The 21,579-nt window shown below is 32.3% G+C and overlaps 1 protein-coding gene and 1 non-coding gene across 2 annotated transcripts in view; both read right to left on the reverse strand.

The window, feature by feature from the left end:
- The window catches only part of dpr1 (defective proboscis extension response 1), an 856,597-nt gene that overhangs the window by 11,613 nt on the left and 823,405 nt on the right, over positions 1 to 21,579 (reverse strand). The gene's annotated exons all lie outside the window — the stretch shown is intronic.
- Positions 3,808 to 3,879, reverse strand: TRNAG-UCC (transfer RNA glycine (anticodon UCC)). The gene has a single exon. It is a non-coding gene; the product is annotated as a tRNA-Gly (tRNA).

Genomic DNA, 21,579 nt, shown 5'->3' on the forward strand with positions numbered 1-21,579 from the left:
CAAAAGTGAAAAATAAAAGTTTGAACGTTAAAAAAACCAGTTTGATTTTCATTCTTTGTTAAAAAACGAACAGTCAAACTCAAAGTGTGGCAACAATGTGGCACGAGTTACCGGCATCTATTTTCTTTCTTCATATAATCCGGGCCTCTTCAAGACCCGCATTAATAAATCTCGTCCTGCAGCCCCTACTTCAACCCGCCTCACAACGCTGCCTAACCGGGTGTCGACATAGCTCTTCTGCCTTTACACATCACAGACAAAGGCGCTCTTGTGAGGTAAAAAATAGTGGCTTGGTGTTTTCAAAGTAATGAAAGTTCTTGGGTTCAATTGAATATATAGTATATAAATATATTTTTAAATTAGTTACTCTTGTCTAGGAGTATATACACAATGTAATAATACATAATGTACAAATCTCGGGGATTATATTATAAGTACCCAAATGCAACAAGACAACTGCCCAACACCATTACAAATATCTAGACACACAGCCATCGATTTACCTGCTGAAAAAAATCAATACTAATAAAAAAACTAATGTTTCATTTTCTTCCAAAACCAACAGACTGATTTATTATTTTTAGATACATGATCTTGCTATTTTCTAGGTATTTTCACGAAATTATTTAATTTAGTATTATACTGGGAATTTGGGTAACTATACTATTTAAAAGCAATTATAGGGCACCTTTATTATTTTGAGGCATCATTCTTCCTCTCCTTGGTTAAATAAATGGTTTTGTAAAATAATATTAATTATTTATATACATTATACATATACGACAAGTACTCAAAATCAGGTTAATAGTGATAAAAAAATATCAGACTTTGGAATCCCACAAGGTACAGTGCTCGGACCAATTATGTTCACCAAATATCTTAGAGATATTTTTCTTCAATCATTACGTTATGACATGGACAAATCATTCGGTACTAATAATAACCAAAAAAGCTTGTAAAATAATATTTTTAAAAGCCACTGAAGACATGAACATTTTAAAGACTTTCTTAGACATTAACTAACTACATCTAAATAGTAAAAAAAAAACCATTTGTAGTTCCTTTTTGTTATTTGATTTTGGGGTTCACTCCTTCTTTAGCCAACGTTTCGGACAGCATTGCAGTGTCCATCATCCGGGCAGATGTGTCATTTGAGGTTGTGGTGAAATGTGAGCTTAAGTATGAGGTTGTGATACCGTGTTGCCAGCTCCAACCCTTTGAGCTGACATTAAGTATATTTTTATAAGTATATTTTTTTATAGTCATTCTCTTCGTTTAGCTCTGGTGTATCCGTCAATTACCGGATACCAAGAACTATTGAGCTTATCTCCATCGTTTTTATTATTATTTACGGGATTTTTATGAATTTAAATGGCCTCCGTAATCAGCTGTGCTCTATAAGTTTTGGGTCAAACAGATCGCTTATTCGAAGAATTTCAAGTACCTTCATTTAAAAATTTGTACATCAAAAATTCAATAATTCAAATCATAAAAGAAAAAGACAAGTATAAATATCGGATTGTTCGTGCCCAAAATCATTATAACGCCGATTGTTTGTGCCCAAAATTATTATACTTACCAAGGGAAAACTTTTTTTAATCGACTACCGGAAGAAGAAACTAGAAGCATTAACAACAAAATCCAAACATTGAACACTGAAAATATATTCTAAAGAGAAACTTATAAAAAAACTATTTCCACAGTAACTGCTCTTCAAAAAAACTATTTCACTGATTTTCTATATAAACGATCATATACTCAAATACTTTAACTACATACATTAATATCACATCTACCAAACATGTTATATAATAGTTTTTTACTATCTCACTGCAATGTATTTACTACAACACCTAATATCTATTCTATTATTAATTACTAATAAATAACTACAATATTGTACTGTGCACTCCTCTTCCGAATAAGCTAACGCTTCTATGCAAGAGTAGTCTTCAAATACCTAAATATGTAGAAACCCACGATAAATACGATTTTATATATAATGACTTTATTTTCTTAATAACAAAATATTAAAGAATTGATTTATAATATCAATTTTAAAAAAACGTCATTTTGAACCCTTTAGATTGTATTACTGCAAGATAGAAAGAAATCTTCTAATCTGAAAAATCTATTCAGTAATACTATAACAACATATTCCACAGTTTCACAGACGCAAAATCTCTTTAAAAGTTTGATTTATAAACAACCTATAGCTAATAGTAAAATCCACCCTGGCTGGTTTAGGAAGAATCGTAAAATAGCGATACCCTTAAGCTTGGTCAGTGAAAAGCATGTTTATTTAGGACTACTTTACGAAATACACAACCCCTAAATTTATTTAAGCATGTTTGTTTATTCATGTTTCCCGAGATATTAATATTTATTTTATTCGCACTTTATTTTACCGATCGGGGATATTCATTTTGCATCAAATTTATATTCGGTTAAATGGATTATGTAGGAGTTATGCTATTTTATATCGTTAATGGTGTTTGGAAACTCGTCGGCTATGTATTATTTCTAAATACTCTTCTTATAAATAGTTAGAGCTTATTTTTAGCCGTTAGATAAAATTTACATTTTTAGTAATTTTCACTTGTTTTTAACAAAAACCTGCTGTTACTTAACTTCGGAAAATAGCTAATTTCGGTGTTCTATTATACTTGTCTGTGCCATGTATTTTTTATCTGAAATGTGTCCCACTTATTGGTCTGCATCAACTTGCTCGTAATGCTATACTCATCGACACAAGACTCATCCTTTATTCATGTCGAAGTACAAGTACAATAGAATCTTACTTCAATTTCATCTAGTCTAATTTCATACTTCCTCTGTAAATTCCATGCCTCACTGCCTTTCAAGTTCATTATTTGTTATTATAATTTTTTTTAAATTATTTATTTATATTTTTTTCTGGTACACACATTGGTATAATTTTACAATAAAGGAAACACTTTTTTTATATAAACAGTTAAAAAGTAAAGAATAATACATTTAGCAGATTAACAAAAAAAATCCCACATAGGCATCGCTAGTTCGTGGGTATACTTGTGTTTAATAACAGTTAAAATTTTACTCACATACATACATTATCTTTGTAGAAGATTAGAAAAAAAAGTGGGTGTGTCAAGCCTACGCAAGACAGAAGTGAAACTTCTAGTTTCAGCTGATGCTTGGCGTGGCGCAGTTCGCTGGTGTCTGAGAGAGAGGAAAGAAGAGAAGAGAGAGAACGTTCGTGAGCGGCTCCCCCACCTCAACAAGGTTTCACTTCAAAAATGCCACAGCCGAGAATCGAACCTCGCTTAACTGATTGAAAGCCAACCACGCTGAGCACCAACTGTAAGCAAAGCCGCATAAATTGATTATATTATGTAGGTTCTGAAAATATGAGAGCTTGTTATGTTTTATAATGTTACCTACATCACACCCAAAATATAATATATTTTTAAAAATAATGTACAATGTACAGAAATAGAATCCCACACAAGATCGCGTAGTGCGCTCTAGCGAACGGATATTTTATCAGAGGGAGATAGTTTTAATTTTTTTTTCTGTAAATTATTACATATTATCAAAATAAATAAATTAATTAAATAAATGTAATACAATTATCATAATATACGGATTAGATAATAATTTTAATCCAACACAATAACGCAAAGCGCGCTCTAGCGGAGTAATGTTTTATCACAGTGAGATAAGTGTTTTTATTATTTTGCAATATTATTTTCTTTTAAAAAATGTTCTGACCTACTAAAAAATAAGATATTGAATGAAAAAGGCGTTAAAAACAAAAAAATAATGTGCGATGGCCGAGAATCGAACTCGGATCAACTGCTTGGAAGGCAACTATGCTGACCATTACACCACCAACGCCAGTTGTCGGGATGAGCTAAGAAGCATTTATATGTTACTTCAAAACTTTGACTAGATCAAATGAACTTTAATCGGTGGTGGGGGTACCCGCATTTTCGTTTCGGTCATGAGTCGGTTTTACTCCGGTCCTCGAAATTGCATGACGCGCGTAAAGAAGTTTCACTTCAAAATGAAAAAAAACAATTTTTACTGAATTATAATTCAAAAGACAAGAATGAAAAATTAACAAAAAAAAATTTAAAAGGTAAAGTTACATCAGGGCAGATTTTACAGCAGGTCAGATGTTACGGCAAGTAAATTTTTGTATCAATGGTATTTATCCAAGAATCAATATGATTCATCAAAGACTTAAAAAGTAAAGTAAAACTCATTTAACAAAATAACCTAAAACCAACAAAAAAAACATAAAAACCAACCATTTACATACATTAAGAAAATTAGAAAAATATAAAAAAAAATAAAAGAAAAATGTTACGATACATGAATTCAGATGTTAGAGCAGGTCAGATGTTACAGCAAGTAAATGTTTATTATTTTTTTGTTGTTGATATTTTTCAATATGTATTATGCGGCTTAAGAATCGAAGATTTTTACTGACAATTTGAAAACATAATTATGTTCAACATGTGAACTAAAATCGCCAAAAAATTTAGGATAGTGGTTTCTGATTTATTATCATTAGCGTCACCCATTTTCCGGCTTTATTGTTTTACCAATCCGAAAACAGGATAAAATTACTTCGACTGATTGACTGGTTGACATGTTTTTGTCTTTAACTTTGAAACCTTTATAATATTCGCACAAAGCACTAGTGAAATATATTATAATTCAAAGAGCGGCACGTGCTTCAGGATAGGAGTCGTACAAAAATAGCATTTACTCCATTTATCTTGAATATTCAATTTATTAAATTAAATAAAGCATTTCAACAAACTTTCCTGAACATAAAAAAAAGAATTACAAATATTTTACTTATATATGTTCTAGGGATATGTATCTTGTATCTATTTATATTTATATTATTTTTTATTGTAAAGAAAAATCACATGTGACGTCCTCCGTGTTCGAGGGATAAGTCTAGCAATCCGAGGGTCACGGGTAATCCCGGCGTGCGCAAGTAAATTTTATTTGATAAATTTGTGTTATTGAACCTACTCGTCAAACAAAATAATATATTGTATATTTGCCGCAAATTCTAAAGAAGAAGATACTTTCAGTATATTCAGAATTAAAACGTGGCTAAACATTGCTTTAGCCGTGTTTGGTGACCAGATCTGAACAGTCAGGTACTCCCCACCTTCATATTCCCTAACTCCTTCGCATCCCAACAACGGCTGGGAGAAACTGCGTCTCTTGTGTGGTATTATTATACATTTTGTCTCTATTATAAATGGTTTTTAAGCAATGTCCTTTTCTTTTCTAATTACACATCAAAATTGTTCATTGTGCCAGTTGAAAATTTTTAAGGAAGAAATATAATATCTTCTTTTCCTGGTGTCTTCTCTCATCGATGATTTTCACTACCGACTGCAGCACGGAACATTACACACTTTTAGCATTCACATAGATTATGAAATCATAAATAATACAGATATATTTTATATATTATATTGCCGTTATTCGATTTATGAAAGCTTACAATTTTCAGACAAACTTGATAATCCTTTTCCGACAGCTTTACTCCGAAATTTGCCATTCTCCAGCCTACATTCTCCAATTTCATAGCAAATTCTAAGAAAGGTAATATACTTAAAATGGATTCACTTAAATAAAGAAAATGTTTGTTCTATTTTCATCAACAAGTTGGATCCTACACGTGTTCCATACAAATTTCCACCGGGATGATTTTGACTGATAAGGTGTAATTATCTCGCATCACTTGTAATCGAAACCATAAATATGAAGAAATGAAAAAAGAGTCATAAGAAATACCTTTACAGGAGACCATGAGGAAAATAATTTCCCTCAGGGCCTAAGCCAACTCTGGGAATGCTGTGTGGAGGGTCTTTTAGAGGAGTTGAAGGAGAGGACATGGTTTCATGTTGTTGGAGGGAGGAAACAGAGGCCGGCAAATCGTTCCACAGCTGAACTGTTGAACTCAAAAATGGGTCGTAAAACTAATTTTAACCGTGTACATATGTTGGGCGCGTGTTTGGCATGTAATTACTTTGTAATATAATAATTCAGGCTTTCTCTTTTAGAACCTCGCTAGGCAGTGTTGAGGTTATCTGAAATAAAACAATTGAGATATTCCAAATGTGCAAATTATTGATGATGTCCTGTTAATATACACTTCATTTTTGATGATTTATCTCCAGTTTGTATGCCACTCGTATTGTACAGGATTTTCCAATAAGAGGTGTTATTTTGATATTCAATCGTAAAATATCAATGGTTTCGTTGCTTCTGTGGCACGTAGTGCCGTCTTGTTGAAAGTAAACGTTTTTCAAATCAATACTATCCAATTTTGGCCATAAAAAATCATTAATCATCTCTCGAAAGCGCAATCCATTCACCGTAACTGTTGCTCCAGCCTCATTTTCAAAAAAGTAAGGTCCAATGACTTCGCCGGACCATAAACCGCACCAAACATTCACACGTTAAAAATAGAGAGGCTTTTCAACAATAATTCTTGGGTTTTCCGAGCCCCAGATGCGACAATTTTGCTTGTTGGCTAAGCCACGAAGGTGGAAATGGGCCTCATCACTCAAAATGATTTGCATTTGATTCACTCAAGTGAATTTTTATAATTTTAATGCGTTGTTTAAACGTGTATTGTTCCATTTTTATTAACGACGTAGTTTCTACTTGTAAAATATCAAAAAATGACAGCTTCAAAAGTAACATCTACTGAAATTTACGGGCTATTCAAAAAAAACACCTCTTATTGGAAAACCCTGTATTATTAAAAGGCCTTATGATTTTAAGTCAACTTGTGTAATGTATAATAAAATCATCGTAGATGCAAGATTTCGATGTTCATTAAAAGTTTTTTTTATTCTCAATATCTTTCAAGATATTTGATGCTGCACCATCCATTTGCAAAAAATATAAAAATATTTCTTTAATATTTTTCTCCAGCATGAAAAGATCGCCTTCAATTACTGCTTATTAGACAGCATTCACCTTTACAGAATTTTATTTTTTGCTTAACTCTAATTACTTTCCACGTCCTCGTCTCGGCATCATAACCACTACCACTGCCAGCGTAATTAAGTTTTACAAAGCGATGTTTACAAATATTATTTTTCATTTATTAAACTAATTATTAAGTCGTTCTGTGAACAGTCAACGAGACAATACTTCCTAATAATGAAACAAACAAATACATAGTTACATCATACAAATAATAAGATAGTACAACAACAAATAATTTCGCATCAATTTCATTATGGTCCAATGTGGCACTAGTTTAAATCAATTCGTAATCCAATCCGGTATGCCATATTACCCGCCATTCCCGACTAAGTATAATAATAATATGTATGCCGTTTTTCGATAACGAATATGGTTGAATTAATGGCTTACAACTGCCGTTGATAAATGGCGGGCCATTAAGTCATACCTAGCAGTAGGTAGCCGGTTATATGTCGTTAATAACTTAGCAATAATGGTTGAAATTATCGCCAACCGTAATCCGATAGCGACCCACACTTATGTTCAGAGATTAACCGGTCCAGTGAACTGGGATTCTGCAATGAAATTATATACAGAATATTGCAGAATTCCATTTCTTAAATAATTAACTTCACTGTAAACACAACTTAACCTTTTAAAAACCTCTTGACAGGAATTTTTGAAACTCAATCTTTCACAGTATTTTTGGAGATAAATTTTCAGCAAAACACACACATTTTCAAGAATTATGCGCACTTATTACTGTCAAAAACTTTCATATTGTGGTAAATATAACAAAGCAGTGTGATTGTTAATTTTATTCGGAAGTCTTACCTTTATGATTTACATTAATAACTGGTTTATGTGATATTTGTTTTAGTTTTCGACGCACCTACTATATTAAAATTTTTGATACTGAAAATCTTTATTGTTAAGAAAAATATAAGATAAGTACGTGTTCTACGGTACCACCCAGCCAGGAGAACTTCTGGTACGACTGGTACGCTATGGGCACTGATTTGTTAGGGTTTGGAATTTAAGCGCATTGGAGGTAGGGTTAAGTTTTATCGACTGGTTTACCTGACAACCTAATAAGCCAATATTTAAATATAGGATAGGCATTAGGCATGAATAAATGAATTGATTCAGCATTGTATTTTATTCTTTCTCTTTCTTCTTCCTGTCACTTACTGCCCCTTCTCGTGACTTTTTGGCTCTTCCTGGTTCTTTTTGCGTGTTCATCCTTCCCCGTCCTTTTAGTGACTGCTCCATGCTTCTTTTTGGCACTTTTGCCTGTTTTAGACTCCCCTAATGTTTCTTTTTCTTTCTTCTTCCTTCACTTTGCCTTTTTTGCCTCGTCACGGCTTTTTTTACTCCTTTTTGCATTTTAATTATTCTTTTTACCCTTTAAAGTAGCTTATTGCTTCCCTATTTGTCTTCTTGCATCTTTATTTTGCTTTTCAATGTGAAAAAACCCTCTAATGTGCTTTAATAAAAAATAATACGATACTTGCACGTTATTTTGACAACTCAATAAGAAAGCAAAAAAACGAAATGAAATTCTAATATCAATTCTATAGTCCACTATATATATTTTTATCAGTATGGAAAATATCTCAAAAAGGTTGATTTGCATGCAGTCTGACTCCGGCTGCTATCCTATCTTAGATTGATTGCAAAATATTCTTAGAATTTGATAGAAAAAAGATAGGATTGCGTTCGTATTAAAAAAAATGACAATACGCTCTGTACCCACCAAGGAACATAATGTATTCATAAATTCTTTTCAAACTCCTCCGCAATATTGCGTTCCTCGTGTGAATTCCATCGATTTGCAGGGCATAAAATTTATTATGTGCTTTGAATTTATATTTATTGTTTTATTATAATACTATATTACAAGTAGGTAGGTACCTACTGTATTGCTTGTCTGAATCCTTCACACAATCAGTTTTAGTATTTAAAAGCATAAGTAAATTCAAAGAAAATTTTGTCATTGATCCAGATTTTATGAGGATTAGTTTATTGGTATATTGGTTTTAACTATCCCGCAGCCAAGTTGGGGAGTAGGGAGTACCCAAAATTACTATCTTCCTTATATTAGCTTAAATACTTGAGATATAATTTTAGTATTTTACGTATTCCTGCGCAAATACATATGTTACAATTAATAATTCCATGAATAATTGGGATTTCTAGAGTTTAAAAGCCCGTAAGACAGAAAAAATGCATGGGGTCGTCGGAAGACAAACTTGGTTACATACTCTTGGTTTGGCGTCTTGCTCTGTCGAGAATTGATATAATATATTCTGATAGTTAATAGTCAAGTTCATATGAATATGTATGCTTTTTTGCATATTTTTTGCATATATAAGTATGATTTTTTTTTATTATTGAATACTATTTTTAAAAGTGTAACAAAATAAAAGGCTTTATGTATTAATTTTTTCTCTTTTCACTTTTAAAAAACTCCTCTCGATGGAAACAAAATTTTTGGTAATTGATAACAATGCAAATTTTAAGTTATCGAATTTCTTAGTAAAGTCCAGAATAGATTTTTCGCAAGATCGTCACTGTTCATCAAATTGCAAAACATCTAGTTCTGCATTTACATTTTTTTAAGTGACTAAAGCTTGTATTCATTTGCACACACATTGCTTATGTTATCAAAGATATATTTGTTTAAGAGTACAAATAATCAGGTTTCTACAATTACTAATATTTAAAAACCATGTATCTATTATAAATAAATATACCATGGAAGTGAAAGCTTTATATTTAAAATCTTTCCTCCACATCTCGTCTTTAAAACCAAAAATTTCACAAGAAGAAATAGTGGAAACCAATCAAGGAACCGACTCACTAAATCGTCACGGACTTAAACAATTCTACTAAGAACTGGGACCTGGGATAGGTATAGGTGTGTTCAGCTCTTTGGCGCGTTATTACAATCGCTTTATTCCGCACCCCTAACAAATGGCTAGTTGGGGTAGCACGGGGTGGTTTCTACTGTACCATGAAGGTTTTAGCACTCGTGTGATTTTTAACAGCCCCGATTTAACATTTTTACGACGCCGATAATTCTGACAATCCGAACCAAGGAACTTGCTAATAGCATTGGACATAACGGGAACCATTCATTGGGGACTTGAAACTTATGTATTTTATTAAAAACAGATTTGTGACATCGTAATCGCGATTTATAAAACACGATAATAAAGGTATTTTAAAATAAACCGCTTAAATTATCACATATAAGAAAAAAAGTACTTAAGGTCAGACTGAAAACCTTTTTCTAATCACTGTTGAAAAAATATATATGAATACCGACGTGTTATTGTCTCGTTTATGAAATACATATTTAAAATCAACGTGATTTATGAAATGCAGTTGCAACTTAAAAATTGCCAATTTAGGCATTATTAATTCAATAGTTATTACTACTTCAGTGATCAAATTTCTGTTTATGTTTTTTTAATTATAATTTTAAATATTAAATTTCTGTGTGTGTTATTTTCACTAACATTTTAAATATTAAATTTCTGTGTGTTTTTTTTTCGTTAATATTTTAAATAATAATTTTCTGTTCAAATTTTTTTCGTCAATATTTTAAATATTAAAGTTATTCTGTGTAGGGGACCGGTTCGTTGGAAAAGAACACCATGACATGAATATTTAAAACATCTTTACACGGATTAAAACGTTTGCACTTCTTTAAATAGTGAAATATCACCCTTATGAGACAGTTTTTGTTGTTTGAATTAGCTAAATTTGTGTTTTCCTTTTAACATCACAACATTCCTCAACCCTACCACATCTAAAATATGTCTAACGTCAATGTAAGTTTGCAGACAATTTTGCAGCAAAGTTCTATTTGAAATAATATACATTTATTTTTAAAACAATGTTTCCATTTGCTAACTTTGTTTTTTAACTTTGTTCTATTTAAAGATTTATTTTTTATTTTTGAAACCAGAATGTTTTATTTTTTAAATTTTACGAGCAACTTTTAAAGTTACATCTGCTATAGATAAAATATTTTTGGGGAAACATGGTTGTATTTGCATTGTGTTTGAGTTCATTTGCTTGGGACAAAAGGATTCCATCTGCCAATTGCGTGAAACTGAGAAAATAAATTACAACTTATATTAAATAAAAAAATCGTAATGTACAAATTATTGTATTCATTGAATTATCTTTAAGTTAAAAAATATTCTATGCAAACAATATCTCAATTAGGAAAAAAAAGTTATAAGATAACATAACAAAAAAATTACCTTAAACTAGTATAAGTCCAAAATACGTTTACTACTTACATCTAGAAGTAATATTGTTTAAATCTTGTGTTGTTTCTTTATAAATTATTTACCTTAATACTAACATGTACATAATTGAACTAGAATTCCCTCACCAAACACAAGAGCATTGTCTCTTTATGGTGAGGAAAGGCTAATTTAATTTCTATTGTTTTATATCTTTTTTTTCCTGTATACTTATCTATGTAAAAATATATGTTTTCAAATATTAAAAAAAAAAAAAAAAAAATTAAATGTTTTTCAGAGAATAAGGTTCAATCTTTTTTTGATTAGTTGCTTGGCTAAATGCCACCTGTTTTTTTACTTAAAATGTTCTTAAACATAAAAATAATTCAATTCCAATATGTTCTGCAATTCTTCATATTCACTTTTTCACAAATCGCAAGTGTTGAGGGTCAGTTAATTCACAAAATTAAAACAATTCATTATATATCGAAGTAATAATTCAAGGTTTGCAAAAGTTCTATTAAAATTCTTTTTGGGAAGTGAGTTAGCCAAGAGCTTCACAGATTCACTCATAGAAGGCAGTGCAAAGAGCTTGTTTGGAAGTCCGCAAGATGGCAGCTAGTAGTCAGTAGTCGCTAGGGCCAGTTAAGCTGCTTGCAGACAACTGTTTGTTTGCAGATCTCATTTAACCAGCTCCTAGTTAGGTCGACTATTGAAGTCACTATTGTAATACGCGTTGAATAAATCCTTAATTTAATATAAAGAACTTATTCTTTAAAATCTTATTTCACGACGAGTTTGAGAACGGTTTGTTAGAACAGTTCTGTTATTATATAATTATTGACCAGTAGTTTTACAACACTGAAATAATAACACAACTTGAATAGAACTCTCATAGAACTTAAATGATAATTTTAAAATTTGATGAATTGTTAAAATTCTGTGAAACAACTGAAACTAAGAACGGGTTGTTTGGCAGAATTTCAATAATTCTTAAAATTTCAAAGTTAATTTTCATGTTCTGTGAAAGATTTTTTCAAGTTCTGTTATTATTTCAATTCTATCAAGCGACTAGCCTTAAATGATATAATGACAGAACTTGAATAGGACTTTCACGGAACCCGAAAATAAACGCTGAAATTTGATGAATTATTCAAATTCTGTGAAACAAGCCGTCCTTAGGACGGGTTGTTTCGGAGAATCTGAACAATTCATCAAATTTCAACGTTCATTTTCAAGATCTGTGAAAGATTTTTTCAAGTTCTGTTTTTATTTCAGTTTTGTCAAGCAACTAACATAAAAACAGAACTTGAATAAATCTTTCACAGAACCCGGAAATAAACGCTGAAATTTGATGAATTGTTCAAATTCTGTGAAACAACCCGTCCTAAGTCTTTTATACGGGATTCAAACTCGAACATTGAACTTCAATCTTTTTGGTTCATATAATTGACAGAGAGAGCTTTGTTGTTCAAGTCTAGAAGAAAAGCTTTCACATGTTTTTTCATCTTTAATCTGCGTAAATTTTTACTTAAAGTAAAAGAAAACAAGATTTCAGTTTGATTACTGCCGTTAAGTAAGTTTCGTCAAGTAAATAAAGAGGCTGTGCTTTCAGCATATTTAATTTTTATATGGGAATTAAAGATATGAAGAAATGTATGTATGGGAATGGGTACTCGTAAATCAAATTTTTATATTTCTTCGACAAAGTTGATGAAAAAAACGAAGTTAAAGCATTTTCAATGATAAAGTTGTACGAATCCTGTTTAATTCATAGATATTCAGCCATCAAAAGAATCTTAAGAATCTGGACGAAAGGTTTTCCGAATAACCCAAGCCTACACAATAAATTTCTTAGAAATAATCCTTAAGTGTCAAACTGAAGACAGTGGGAGGCATGAAATAAATCCGAGATTTGGTATTTTTAGTACATAAAGCAAAAGTTAATGCGGTCATAAAATTTTGGGAAATTTATGTCCTCTGGTTCTTGTGTTGGAAGATTTTAGATTTGAAATAATTTTAAAATTTGTTTTAAACCTTTCCTCTCGCACAATTAACATTATAAAGTAGTATGATAACCGAATCACGAATTCATATTTACAAAATTACCTTAATTATCTGACATAGCATTACCATTGCTATAAATATGCAAAGAGTTATTCAATTAAGGGCACTACTGCATACTAATCTCTTGTCGAAAGGTGTTCCACTATTAAAACGCGATAAGCGGAGCGCGTAGACCGGATTAACGGTATTTTAGTTAGAGCTTTGGAGGTCATTTGAAGGTAAAGAAGTGGAGCCTGAGTTTTCGCTTAGTGACTCATCTAAATATAATATATCAATCTATAGATGTGATCACTTGTGATCAATTGAAAAATTAGGAGAAGATTTTTGTTATTTAGGTACCCACCTTGAAATAAAGACCCTTAATGCAGATAGCAAATCGGTTTTTCGTGTATACATCAACCTTCTGCAAGCCTTGTTAAATTATAAGTATTTTTCATGTTTCTGATGCCGTTTCCACGCAGGAGTAGGCAGAGAGGACGGATCACCAAACAACTCGGTTTGGCACACAATAATAAAATCATTAACAAAATGACCCGCTATCATAAAAATCATTTGAATCGGAATGTAAGGAATCATGGTTTTCTTTAATTAGGAGGGGTATGTGAAACCCGTGCGGATTTTGACAACGTAAGTTTTCGAGGGCAGCGTAGTCAGAACTAAGTTTTCTTCAATTAGGAGGGGTATGTGAGACCCGTGCGGATTTTGACAACGTATGCTTTCGAGGGCAGCGTGGTCAGAACTAAGTTTTCTTCAATTAGGAGGGGTATGTGAGACCTGTGCGGATTTTGACAACGTATGCTTTCGAGAGCAGCGTGGTCAAAACTAAGTTTTCTTCAATTAGGAGGGGTATGTGAGACCCGTGCGGATTTTGACAACGTATGCTTTCGAGGGCAGCGTGGTCAGAACTAAGTTTTCTTCAATTAGGAGGGGTATGTGAGACCCGTGCGGATTTTGACAACGTATGCTTTCGAGGGCAGCGTGGTCAGAACTAAGTTTTCTTCAATTAGGAGGGGTATGTGAGACCCGTGCGGATTTCGACAACGTATGCTTTCGAGGGCAGCGTGGTCAGAACTAAGTTTTCTTCAATTAGGAGGGGTATGTGAGACCCGTGCGGATTTTGACAACGTATGCTTTCGAGGGCAGCGTAGTCAGAACTAAGTTTTCTTCAATTAGGAGGGGTATGTGAGACCCGTGCGGATTTTGACAACGTATGCTTTCGAGGGCAGCGTGGTCAAAACTAAGTTTTCTTCAATTAGGAGGGGTATGTGAGACCTGCGCGGACTTTGACAATGTATGCTTTTGAGGGCAGCGTGGTCAGAACTAAGTTTTCTTCATATAGTGCTAAAGTGACTCATAAGTGGCAGCTACTTGACAATAATGACATTCGCGTGTAAAACTTTAAAATAATTACAGCTGTTTTAAAATGCACTGGGTCTTTATAACCGTACTAAGCATGTGGAGGTTATAAAATATGATTTGAATTAGTACAGTATGTTTTTATTTATATTTATTATTATTTTATTGTCCTATTTTTTTGTCGTTTTCTATAAAAAAAATTTTTTTTTTTTCAAATTGCAGTCTGAACCTTTGGTTTCATATAAGTGTACACTTTAATTATTCTATGATTAACAGCTAATGTAAAGCGTATTTTTTTATTTCTAACACCGTTTAGATCATATTTCCCACCATGACAGTAAGGGAGATAGAACGATTTCTATGATACCATATTGTGAGCTGTTTAAAAAATGCAAAAAATTACCTGTGTGGTTCAGACATAATAAATCTCGAAGCAACTTATCATAAAAAGGCGTCTTGGCTTAACTTTAATTTCCTCCGTTTTTACTGAGCTATGTACAGATCTTTGTACAGAGCTATGTACTAGTCGGTTTTTTCTAACAAACGATAATCAATAAATAAATAATATACAGATGTAGTTGTATTACTTTCTCTGAATGAATTTATGATTGAATTGTAAATTACTTTTAGAAGTCAAATAAAATGAAGACAGTAAAAGGACGAAATAGATGCGGGAAACAATAACATTGTTATCGGAGAAGTTTTGACAAGTTTATCGCCTAACTTTTTGTGAGTCGATTCGGCAATACATCAATGTGAGAATGATATGTTTCTTTCAATGCAAAAAATCGTATCATTTGAAGTCAGCGATGTGAAATTTTGGTGGTGAATATACTTAATTGAGGGTTTTAGTTTATTTTATTTCTATCCATTTTGACCAGAACTTTTGTGAGAAATATTATTTTTTCTGTTTTAAGTTACATTTAGCAGCTCGGTTGACAGATTACTCGCCCCGCAAACGCAAGGTTTTTTTTTATAATTTTTTTCTTTTATAGTTAATACCTCACAAGAGTCCCAACTGCTCCCGTCTGGAGCCAGTGAGACTATGGCATCCCCAATTGGGGGATGTTGTGAGGCTGAAGGTAAGTGGGGAAGGGAAAGAGGAAGGTGGGGAAGTACCTGGCTATTCAGATCTAGTCACTAAACACGGCTAAAGCCATTTGGAGCAACGTTTCAATTCTGAATGGTGGTCTTACACCAGGGCGATACTGGTAGTATCTTCCACTCAGTAAGGGTACTGGGTTCAGAGTGGTAGTATTCTCAGTCTGATGATTAACTATCATTCAGAATCAAAACGTGCGTTGCTTGAAGTGTCTTTAGATGAATTTAGTAACCAGATCTGATTAGTCAGATATTTCACAATCTTCCTCTTCACATCTTCTACCGTTCAGTCTCAAAACATACCCTTTTTATGAATGCCATAGTCACCACTACATTTGGACATATGGGATCTGAGCGGGATTAACATTAAAAACATTGTCCTTTTTTATTTTCTACATGTTTTTTAATAAATAATATCAATTTTGATTGCTGTTAATTTATAAGTCCCAGCAAAATGCTAATAATTTAAAAAATATCGTAACAATAAACTTGTGCCTCTCACCCAAAAAATAAACAGCATTAGTGACTATTGATAGAAATATCAGGAGTGATTCTAATATATCCAATAGATATAAAGTGATTCCAATAAATAAGTAAATATTTGAGGAATATCTTAAGTTTGCGATATGTATGGTTCGATCCTACTATAGGTAATTATTGGGTTTTTGAAGTAATTGAGATGAAAAGAGATGAACAACGGGTAAATGAACAAACTGATGAACTTAATCTGGACGACCTATAGGTAAAGCCATTTCGAGCAATTTTGAAAATTTTACAGATTATCTTTTATAAAGGGAGTTAAATATTATATGCAGAATCTATGTTGCTTTCTTATCCCTATGTACATGGAAAAACTCCTTTAGGTTTTCCAGTGATATTAATTTCGTACAACGTCAAGATCGTTCTGTTCAATCACCTACAGACATTAGTAAAGAATGCGCTGGATTGGACGTATATTCGTTTAGCAAGATATGTTTTTAGATCGATATCGACTAGCAAACCGAAGGTCGCGTGTTTAAATAGTTAGGTTTAAATTAATAATTCGTGTTATTTCACAATTTATTAACTTAAATAAATATAAAGAGTATTTGCGGCACGTTCAAGAGTGAAAGAAAATCTCAATATTGTCGTGGTGGAAGACCACCACTCAGAATTGAAACGTTGCTTGAATTGGCTTTAGCTGTGTTTTATGACCAGATCTGTATAGCCAGGTAATCCCATACCTTGCTCTCTTAACCACCTTCTTTCCCTCCCTTCAGTACCTACAAAACCTTCAGCATCGCGAAATACCCCAATTGGGGATGCCATAGTTTCACTGAATCGGACCAGATGGTTAAGAGCAGTTGGAATTCTTGTGCGGTATTCACATAAAAAACATTGTTTTGGTAAAAGTAAAATTGTAATGAATTGTGATGGATTGTGTTAACACACTATGAGCGGGAACGGTATTTTTACCCGCGCGGCCGACTGGTGCTTATCGGCGGGACGGGTAAAAATACCCTTTACGCCGGCTCCACTTCAAAGGCGAGGAAGGAAAATTATTATTATTATTTCCCGTGACTATTTAATCTAAACGCATGAAGACATTACAAACTACACACACAAATAACAAAAAAAAGGTAAGCCGTTGTTTCTTTTTATGTACACACATACTCTTGAAATAATTAAGCAATTTTATCATGTTAAATTTCAAAGATTGTTTGTTAGTTGTACTGGGAATATGAGTACCTTTTATATTCTTATGACGTGTTATAAATTTATTGGACCTCTCTTATGAGATAATCCCGAGGATGTTATTACAATAATCATTTCCGAATGACTTTTCCCGGCACTCGTTACTTGTGAAGATAGAGTGGCGCTAATATACACGTGCTTTAGTTATGATATACAGAGTTACAAAACAGACGTGTTTTTTTAGTGGAATTTATTTAATTGATATTTTCTTTTACCCTTCAAAAATGTCTTCAGATAATAACGAAAGTCATGAGGAAATATTCGTCGATAATTTGTCTGCCCATTCTGGTGAAGATTTAGCTAAAGCGATATATTTTTACGCTATTCGCGAAAAACACCCGCTATAGGCTAGAATCTTTTGTTTGAAGCGCCCGACTACAGTGTGTTAACATTGTTGAAATTCAACGGATTGAAATGAGAGTTGACTTTATTAAATATTTTTTTCGTATGCAAAATTAATCAAATAATATCATTTATTTAGCAAGCTGATAAAGTTATTAATTTGTCAAGAAATAACGAAAAACAAGCAGAGCTATAAAAGTGGTCCAAAAATAAAATTATTTTTTGGATACTCAGCAGGTAAAAACCTTCAAGCAAATCTAACGATCCACAATCAAGTGCTGATACTAACCCTGGTGTGCAAGGTAGGGTTTGGAACTGGCAGAAAAAGGATGAAAATAGGCTGGATGCTGTAGTATTTCGATCCCTAAGGCGTGTGTGTGGTAATACGGTGAACGATCGTGTTACAAATTTTGAGATCACAAAAAAAAGCAAGGCTTGATAAATAACATTCTTTAATTTAATCGTTAGTTGGCTTAGAAATGTTGAGCGGATGAACGAAGAAAGGAGTGTTAAGAGAATAAGTATATGATGCCGAAGGGAATTGTAAAAAAGGTCGGGAGTTCTCCAGTAAGACGTGGTACAATAAATTGAATCAAATACTTTAATCGGATCATATCAAAAGCCAAAATATCGCCAGAGTGTGTATAAGACAATGAAGGAGTACCTACATATAACCGTGAATGAAGCGAGAAATATGTGCCAAAAAAGTTAATTATTTATTTTTTACTTATTGAGTAAATAAAACTAGATGAATGATTTGAATAAAAATTGTGAGCGCCGGTAAAAAAATCATAGGACTACTTTACCAGCCTTTTTCAACTCATTTATTAGTAAAGGACCTATCTCGTATGTTTCGTACCGATTTGTCTGCGTTTTCATTTTTGATCACAGCAGTAATTTTATAAACCCTTAACGCAAATAAGAAGAGCAAATAACTGAAGGTCGTGACATGACTGCGAATATTAAGAATGAAAAAACGATTTCACTTTATCAATTTTAAATGTCTTGATCGTAGAAATCATTTTTATTCAGAATGAAATTTAAAAGACTACGTGACTTATATCTTGTGAATAAAGTGAATAGCCTTAAAGGCTTTAAAAAAAAATCATAACAAAATTTTAGAAATCAGTTAGTTTACCTAGTCCACATATCTATAGCTTGCAAACTTGAACTCAGGTGTCATGAAATTTGTACAGCTTTTATCACTTAGTATATTATGATACAGGTCAACGCTATTGCAACTGATAATATTCGCAACGTCATTTCCATCATATCCTTTCAAAAATGACGCAAAAAATTAAATAAATATATTTATAATAATTCATTATTTTAATGTCTAAAAAGGTGTGTTCAACATAAATTCTAAAATCTAAATGGTCAAAATCCTCTGATAAACAAACTAATAATAAATTATTAAATTTTATTGATACATGATTTAGAGAGTACATGTGGTTTTTTGTGATATTTCACCCTCTATGCTAGGGATGACCCTGTGTTATGGCGGGTGAATTTTACAGTTTGTGGACATAGAATCTGTTCATTACTATAACATAAAAAAAGAAAAATGATGTATAACTAGTTTGGGTTGCAAGAAGAGGATGGAGAAGTTAGAGAATTATAGGAAGATGAAAATTTTGAGAAATTATTAGTAAATAGAACTAATTAATTATGTACATACTATACCGCTAAGTTAAGGAATAAGGATTTATTATGTTTTGTCTGAAAAAGTGATTAAATTGATAGAGTGTAGAATGAATGGGTATTGTAGTTGTGATGTATTTCGTGTGTAAGGATCCATTTCGTAATTTGTTTTTTAAAGGAATGTGGTCGACTCACGGTTTTTAGGTTTTCATGGATAAGGTTAAAGATTTTAGGAGCTAAGAAGAAAAATTGTCTTTGAACTGACGTGGTATGTAGTGAAGGTACTTTGTAGTGACCGTTGGTTATTTTACTGATGGTGTAGTTGTGTTGTATTAATTTTAAGTATTATTTCAGGTTATTTATCCAAATTAATAAAAGTAAACAAACTCTCCTTTCTCCCAAAGCGTGCTCCCGAATTCGAATACACGTGCAAACTTCCATTAACACTCACGCGGCAGTGTTGAATTTAGCATTTGCAGAGAAAATACTGGCTCTAATGGCAAACAACAAGTGAAAACTACATTTAACAACACGCGAAAGTTTCAACAGCCCAAAGTCAGTGTTAGTACGGCTGTACCTTCTATAGACTGAACTTTCCCCGCTGTGGGTTACCTCCGGCTTCCGCCTTAACTCATAATACTTGTATATTTGAATAATAATCGCTTGTTATAATATACCTAATTGTTTTTATTTGATTTGTGTGAATGGTATAATATTGTAAAAATGTTGAGTTTTTGCATAAAAACGTCTTTCAGACGCAATGTCTAAATTTAAATTGCAATAAATTAATTTATTGAATACTTTTGAGCGACTTGCCATTATCTTCTGTATTACCCGTCTTCAAAAGCCAGGTTCAATCGTTTCCTTTGTACACGTACAATGCTTTGCTTTGCTAATGTATTTCTCGGGCGTCTCTGACTTCTTCCACCATTCATTACAGTATACCTACATGAATGGGACTGTTAAAAAAATACATTATATCAACTCCGTATCTCATTTCGGTACAGATATATTACATTAAATATTCCTCTTAGGATTCTTATTACCATCTAAACCACTCTCTGAACACTTCTGGCACTAATAAGAACAAATTTTGAAATTTTCAGTCATATCGGTCGACTACTTTTGCGCAGATACAAACATAAGCCGGGTGATTTTATTATATACAAAGAAATCGTAGGTAGTATTCACTTCAATTAAAACGAATAATATTATTCGTTGGTCTAGGTTTGTGGGTAATTTATATTTTAACGTATAACAGTAAAATAATCAACAACAGGCGAAACAGTTATCACAGAAAAAAATGCGTTCTTTATATGTAAGTAGGAAAAATTAGACTATAATTTATAACAGTTTTTTTTATTTTATTTTGAATATAATTTAATAACTCTAGTCATCGAATATCGCGTACCATTTATCATAATTTGAAAAATCTCCCTCTTTTTATAAATTAGACCAATTTACTGATATAATTTTGGATTATGTTCAAAATCCTTCGTCTAGATGACCAATATATTTTGGATTAAGTTGAATGTCCTTAGTACTCTAGACGACCAATATATTTTGGATTAAGTTAAATATCCTTTGTACTCTAGACGACCAATATATTTTGGATGAAGTTTGACATCCTTTGTACTCTAGACGGCCAATATATTTTGGATTAAGTTGAATATCCTTAGTACTCTAGACGACCAATATATTTTGGATTAAATTCAACATCCTTTGCATTCGAGACGACCAATATATTTAGATTTTTTTCATTTGCGTACTTTTATGTAAATTGATAGTAAAACGGCTTTTTCAAACCTACATTAGAGTGAATGAATCAAATTAAATATATTTATATATAAATTGTTTATTTGGCACATCATGTATCATGGTAATCTTTGCATAACATCATAAAGCTAAATAAAATTATTTTGATAGTAATCATAAAGTTTTGGTTTACGAATATGTTATAACATACAGCCCGAGTAGTAATTTTGCACTTAGTTTCAAATTTGGGTAAAACACAACAACTTAATACCGCAGGAAAACAATCCCGTGATACTTTCCGTCAACACCAGCACGGGGCAGGGCT

The sequence above is a fragment of the Hesperophylax consimilis genome, chromosome 24 (assembly GCF_061612785.1).
Source record: "Hesperophylax consimilis isolate HC1 chromosome 24, BYU_Hcon_1.0, whole genome shotgun sequence".
Classification (NCBI taxonomy): Eukaryota; Metazoa; Arthropoda; class Insecta; order Trichoptera; family Limnephilidae; genus Hesperophylax; species Hesperophylax consimilis.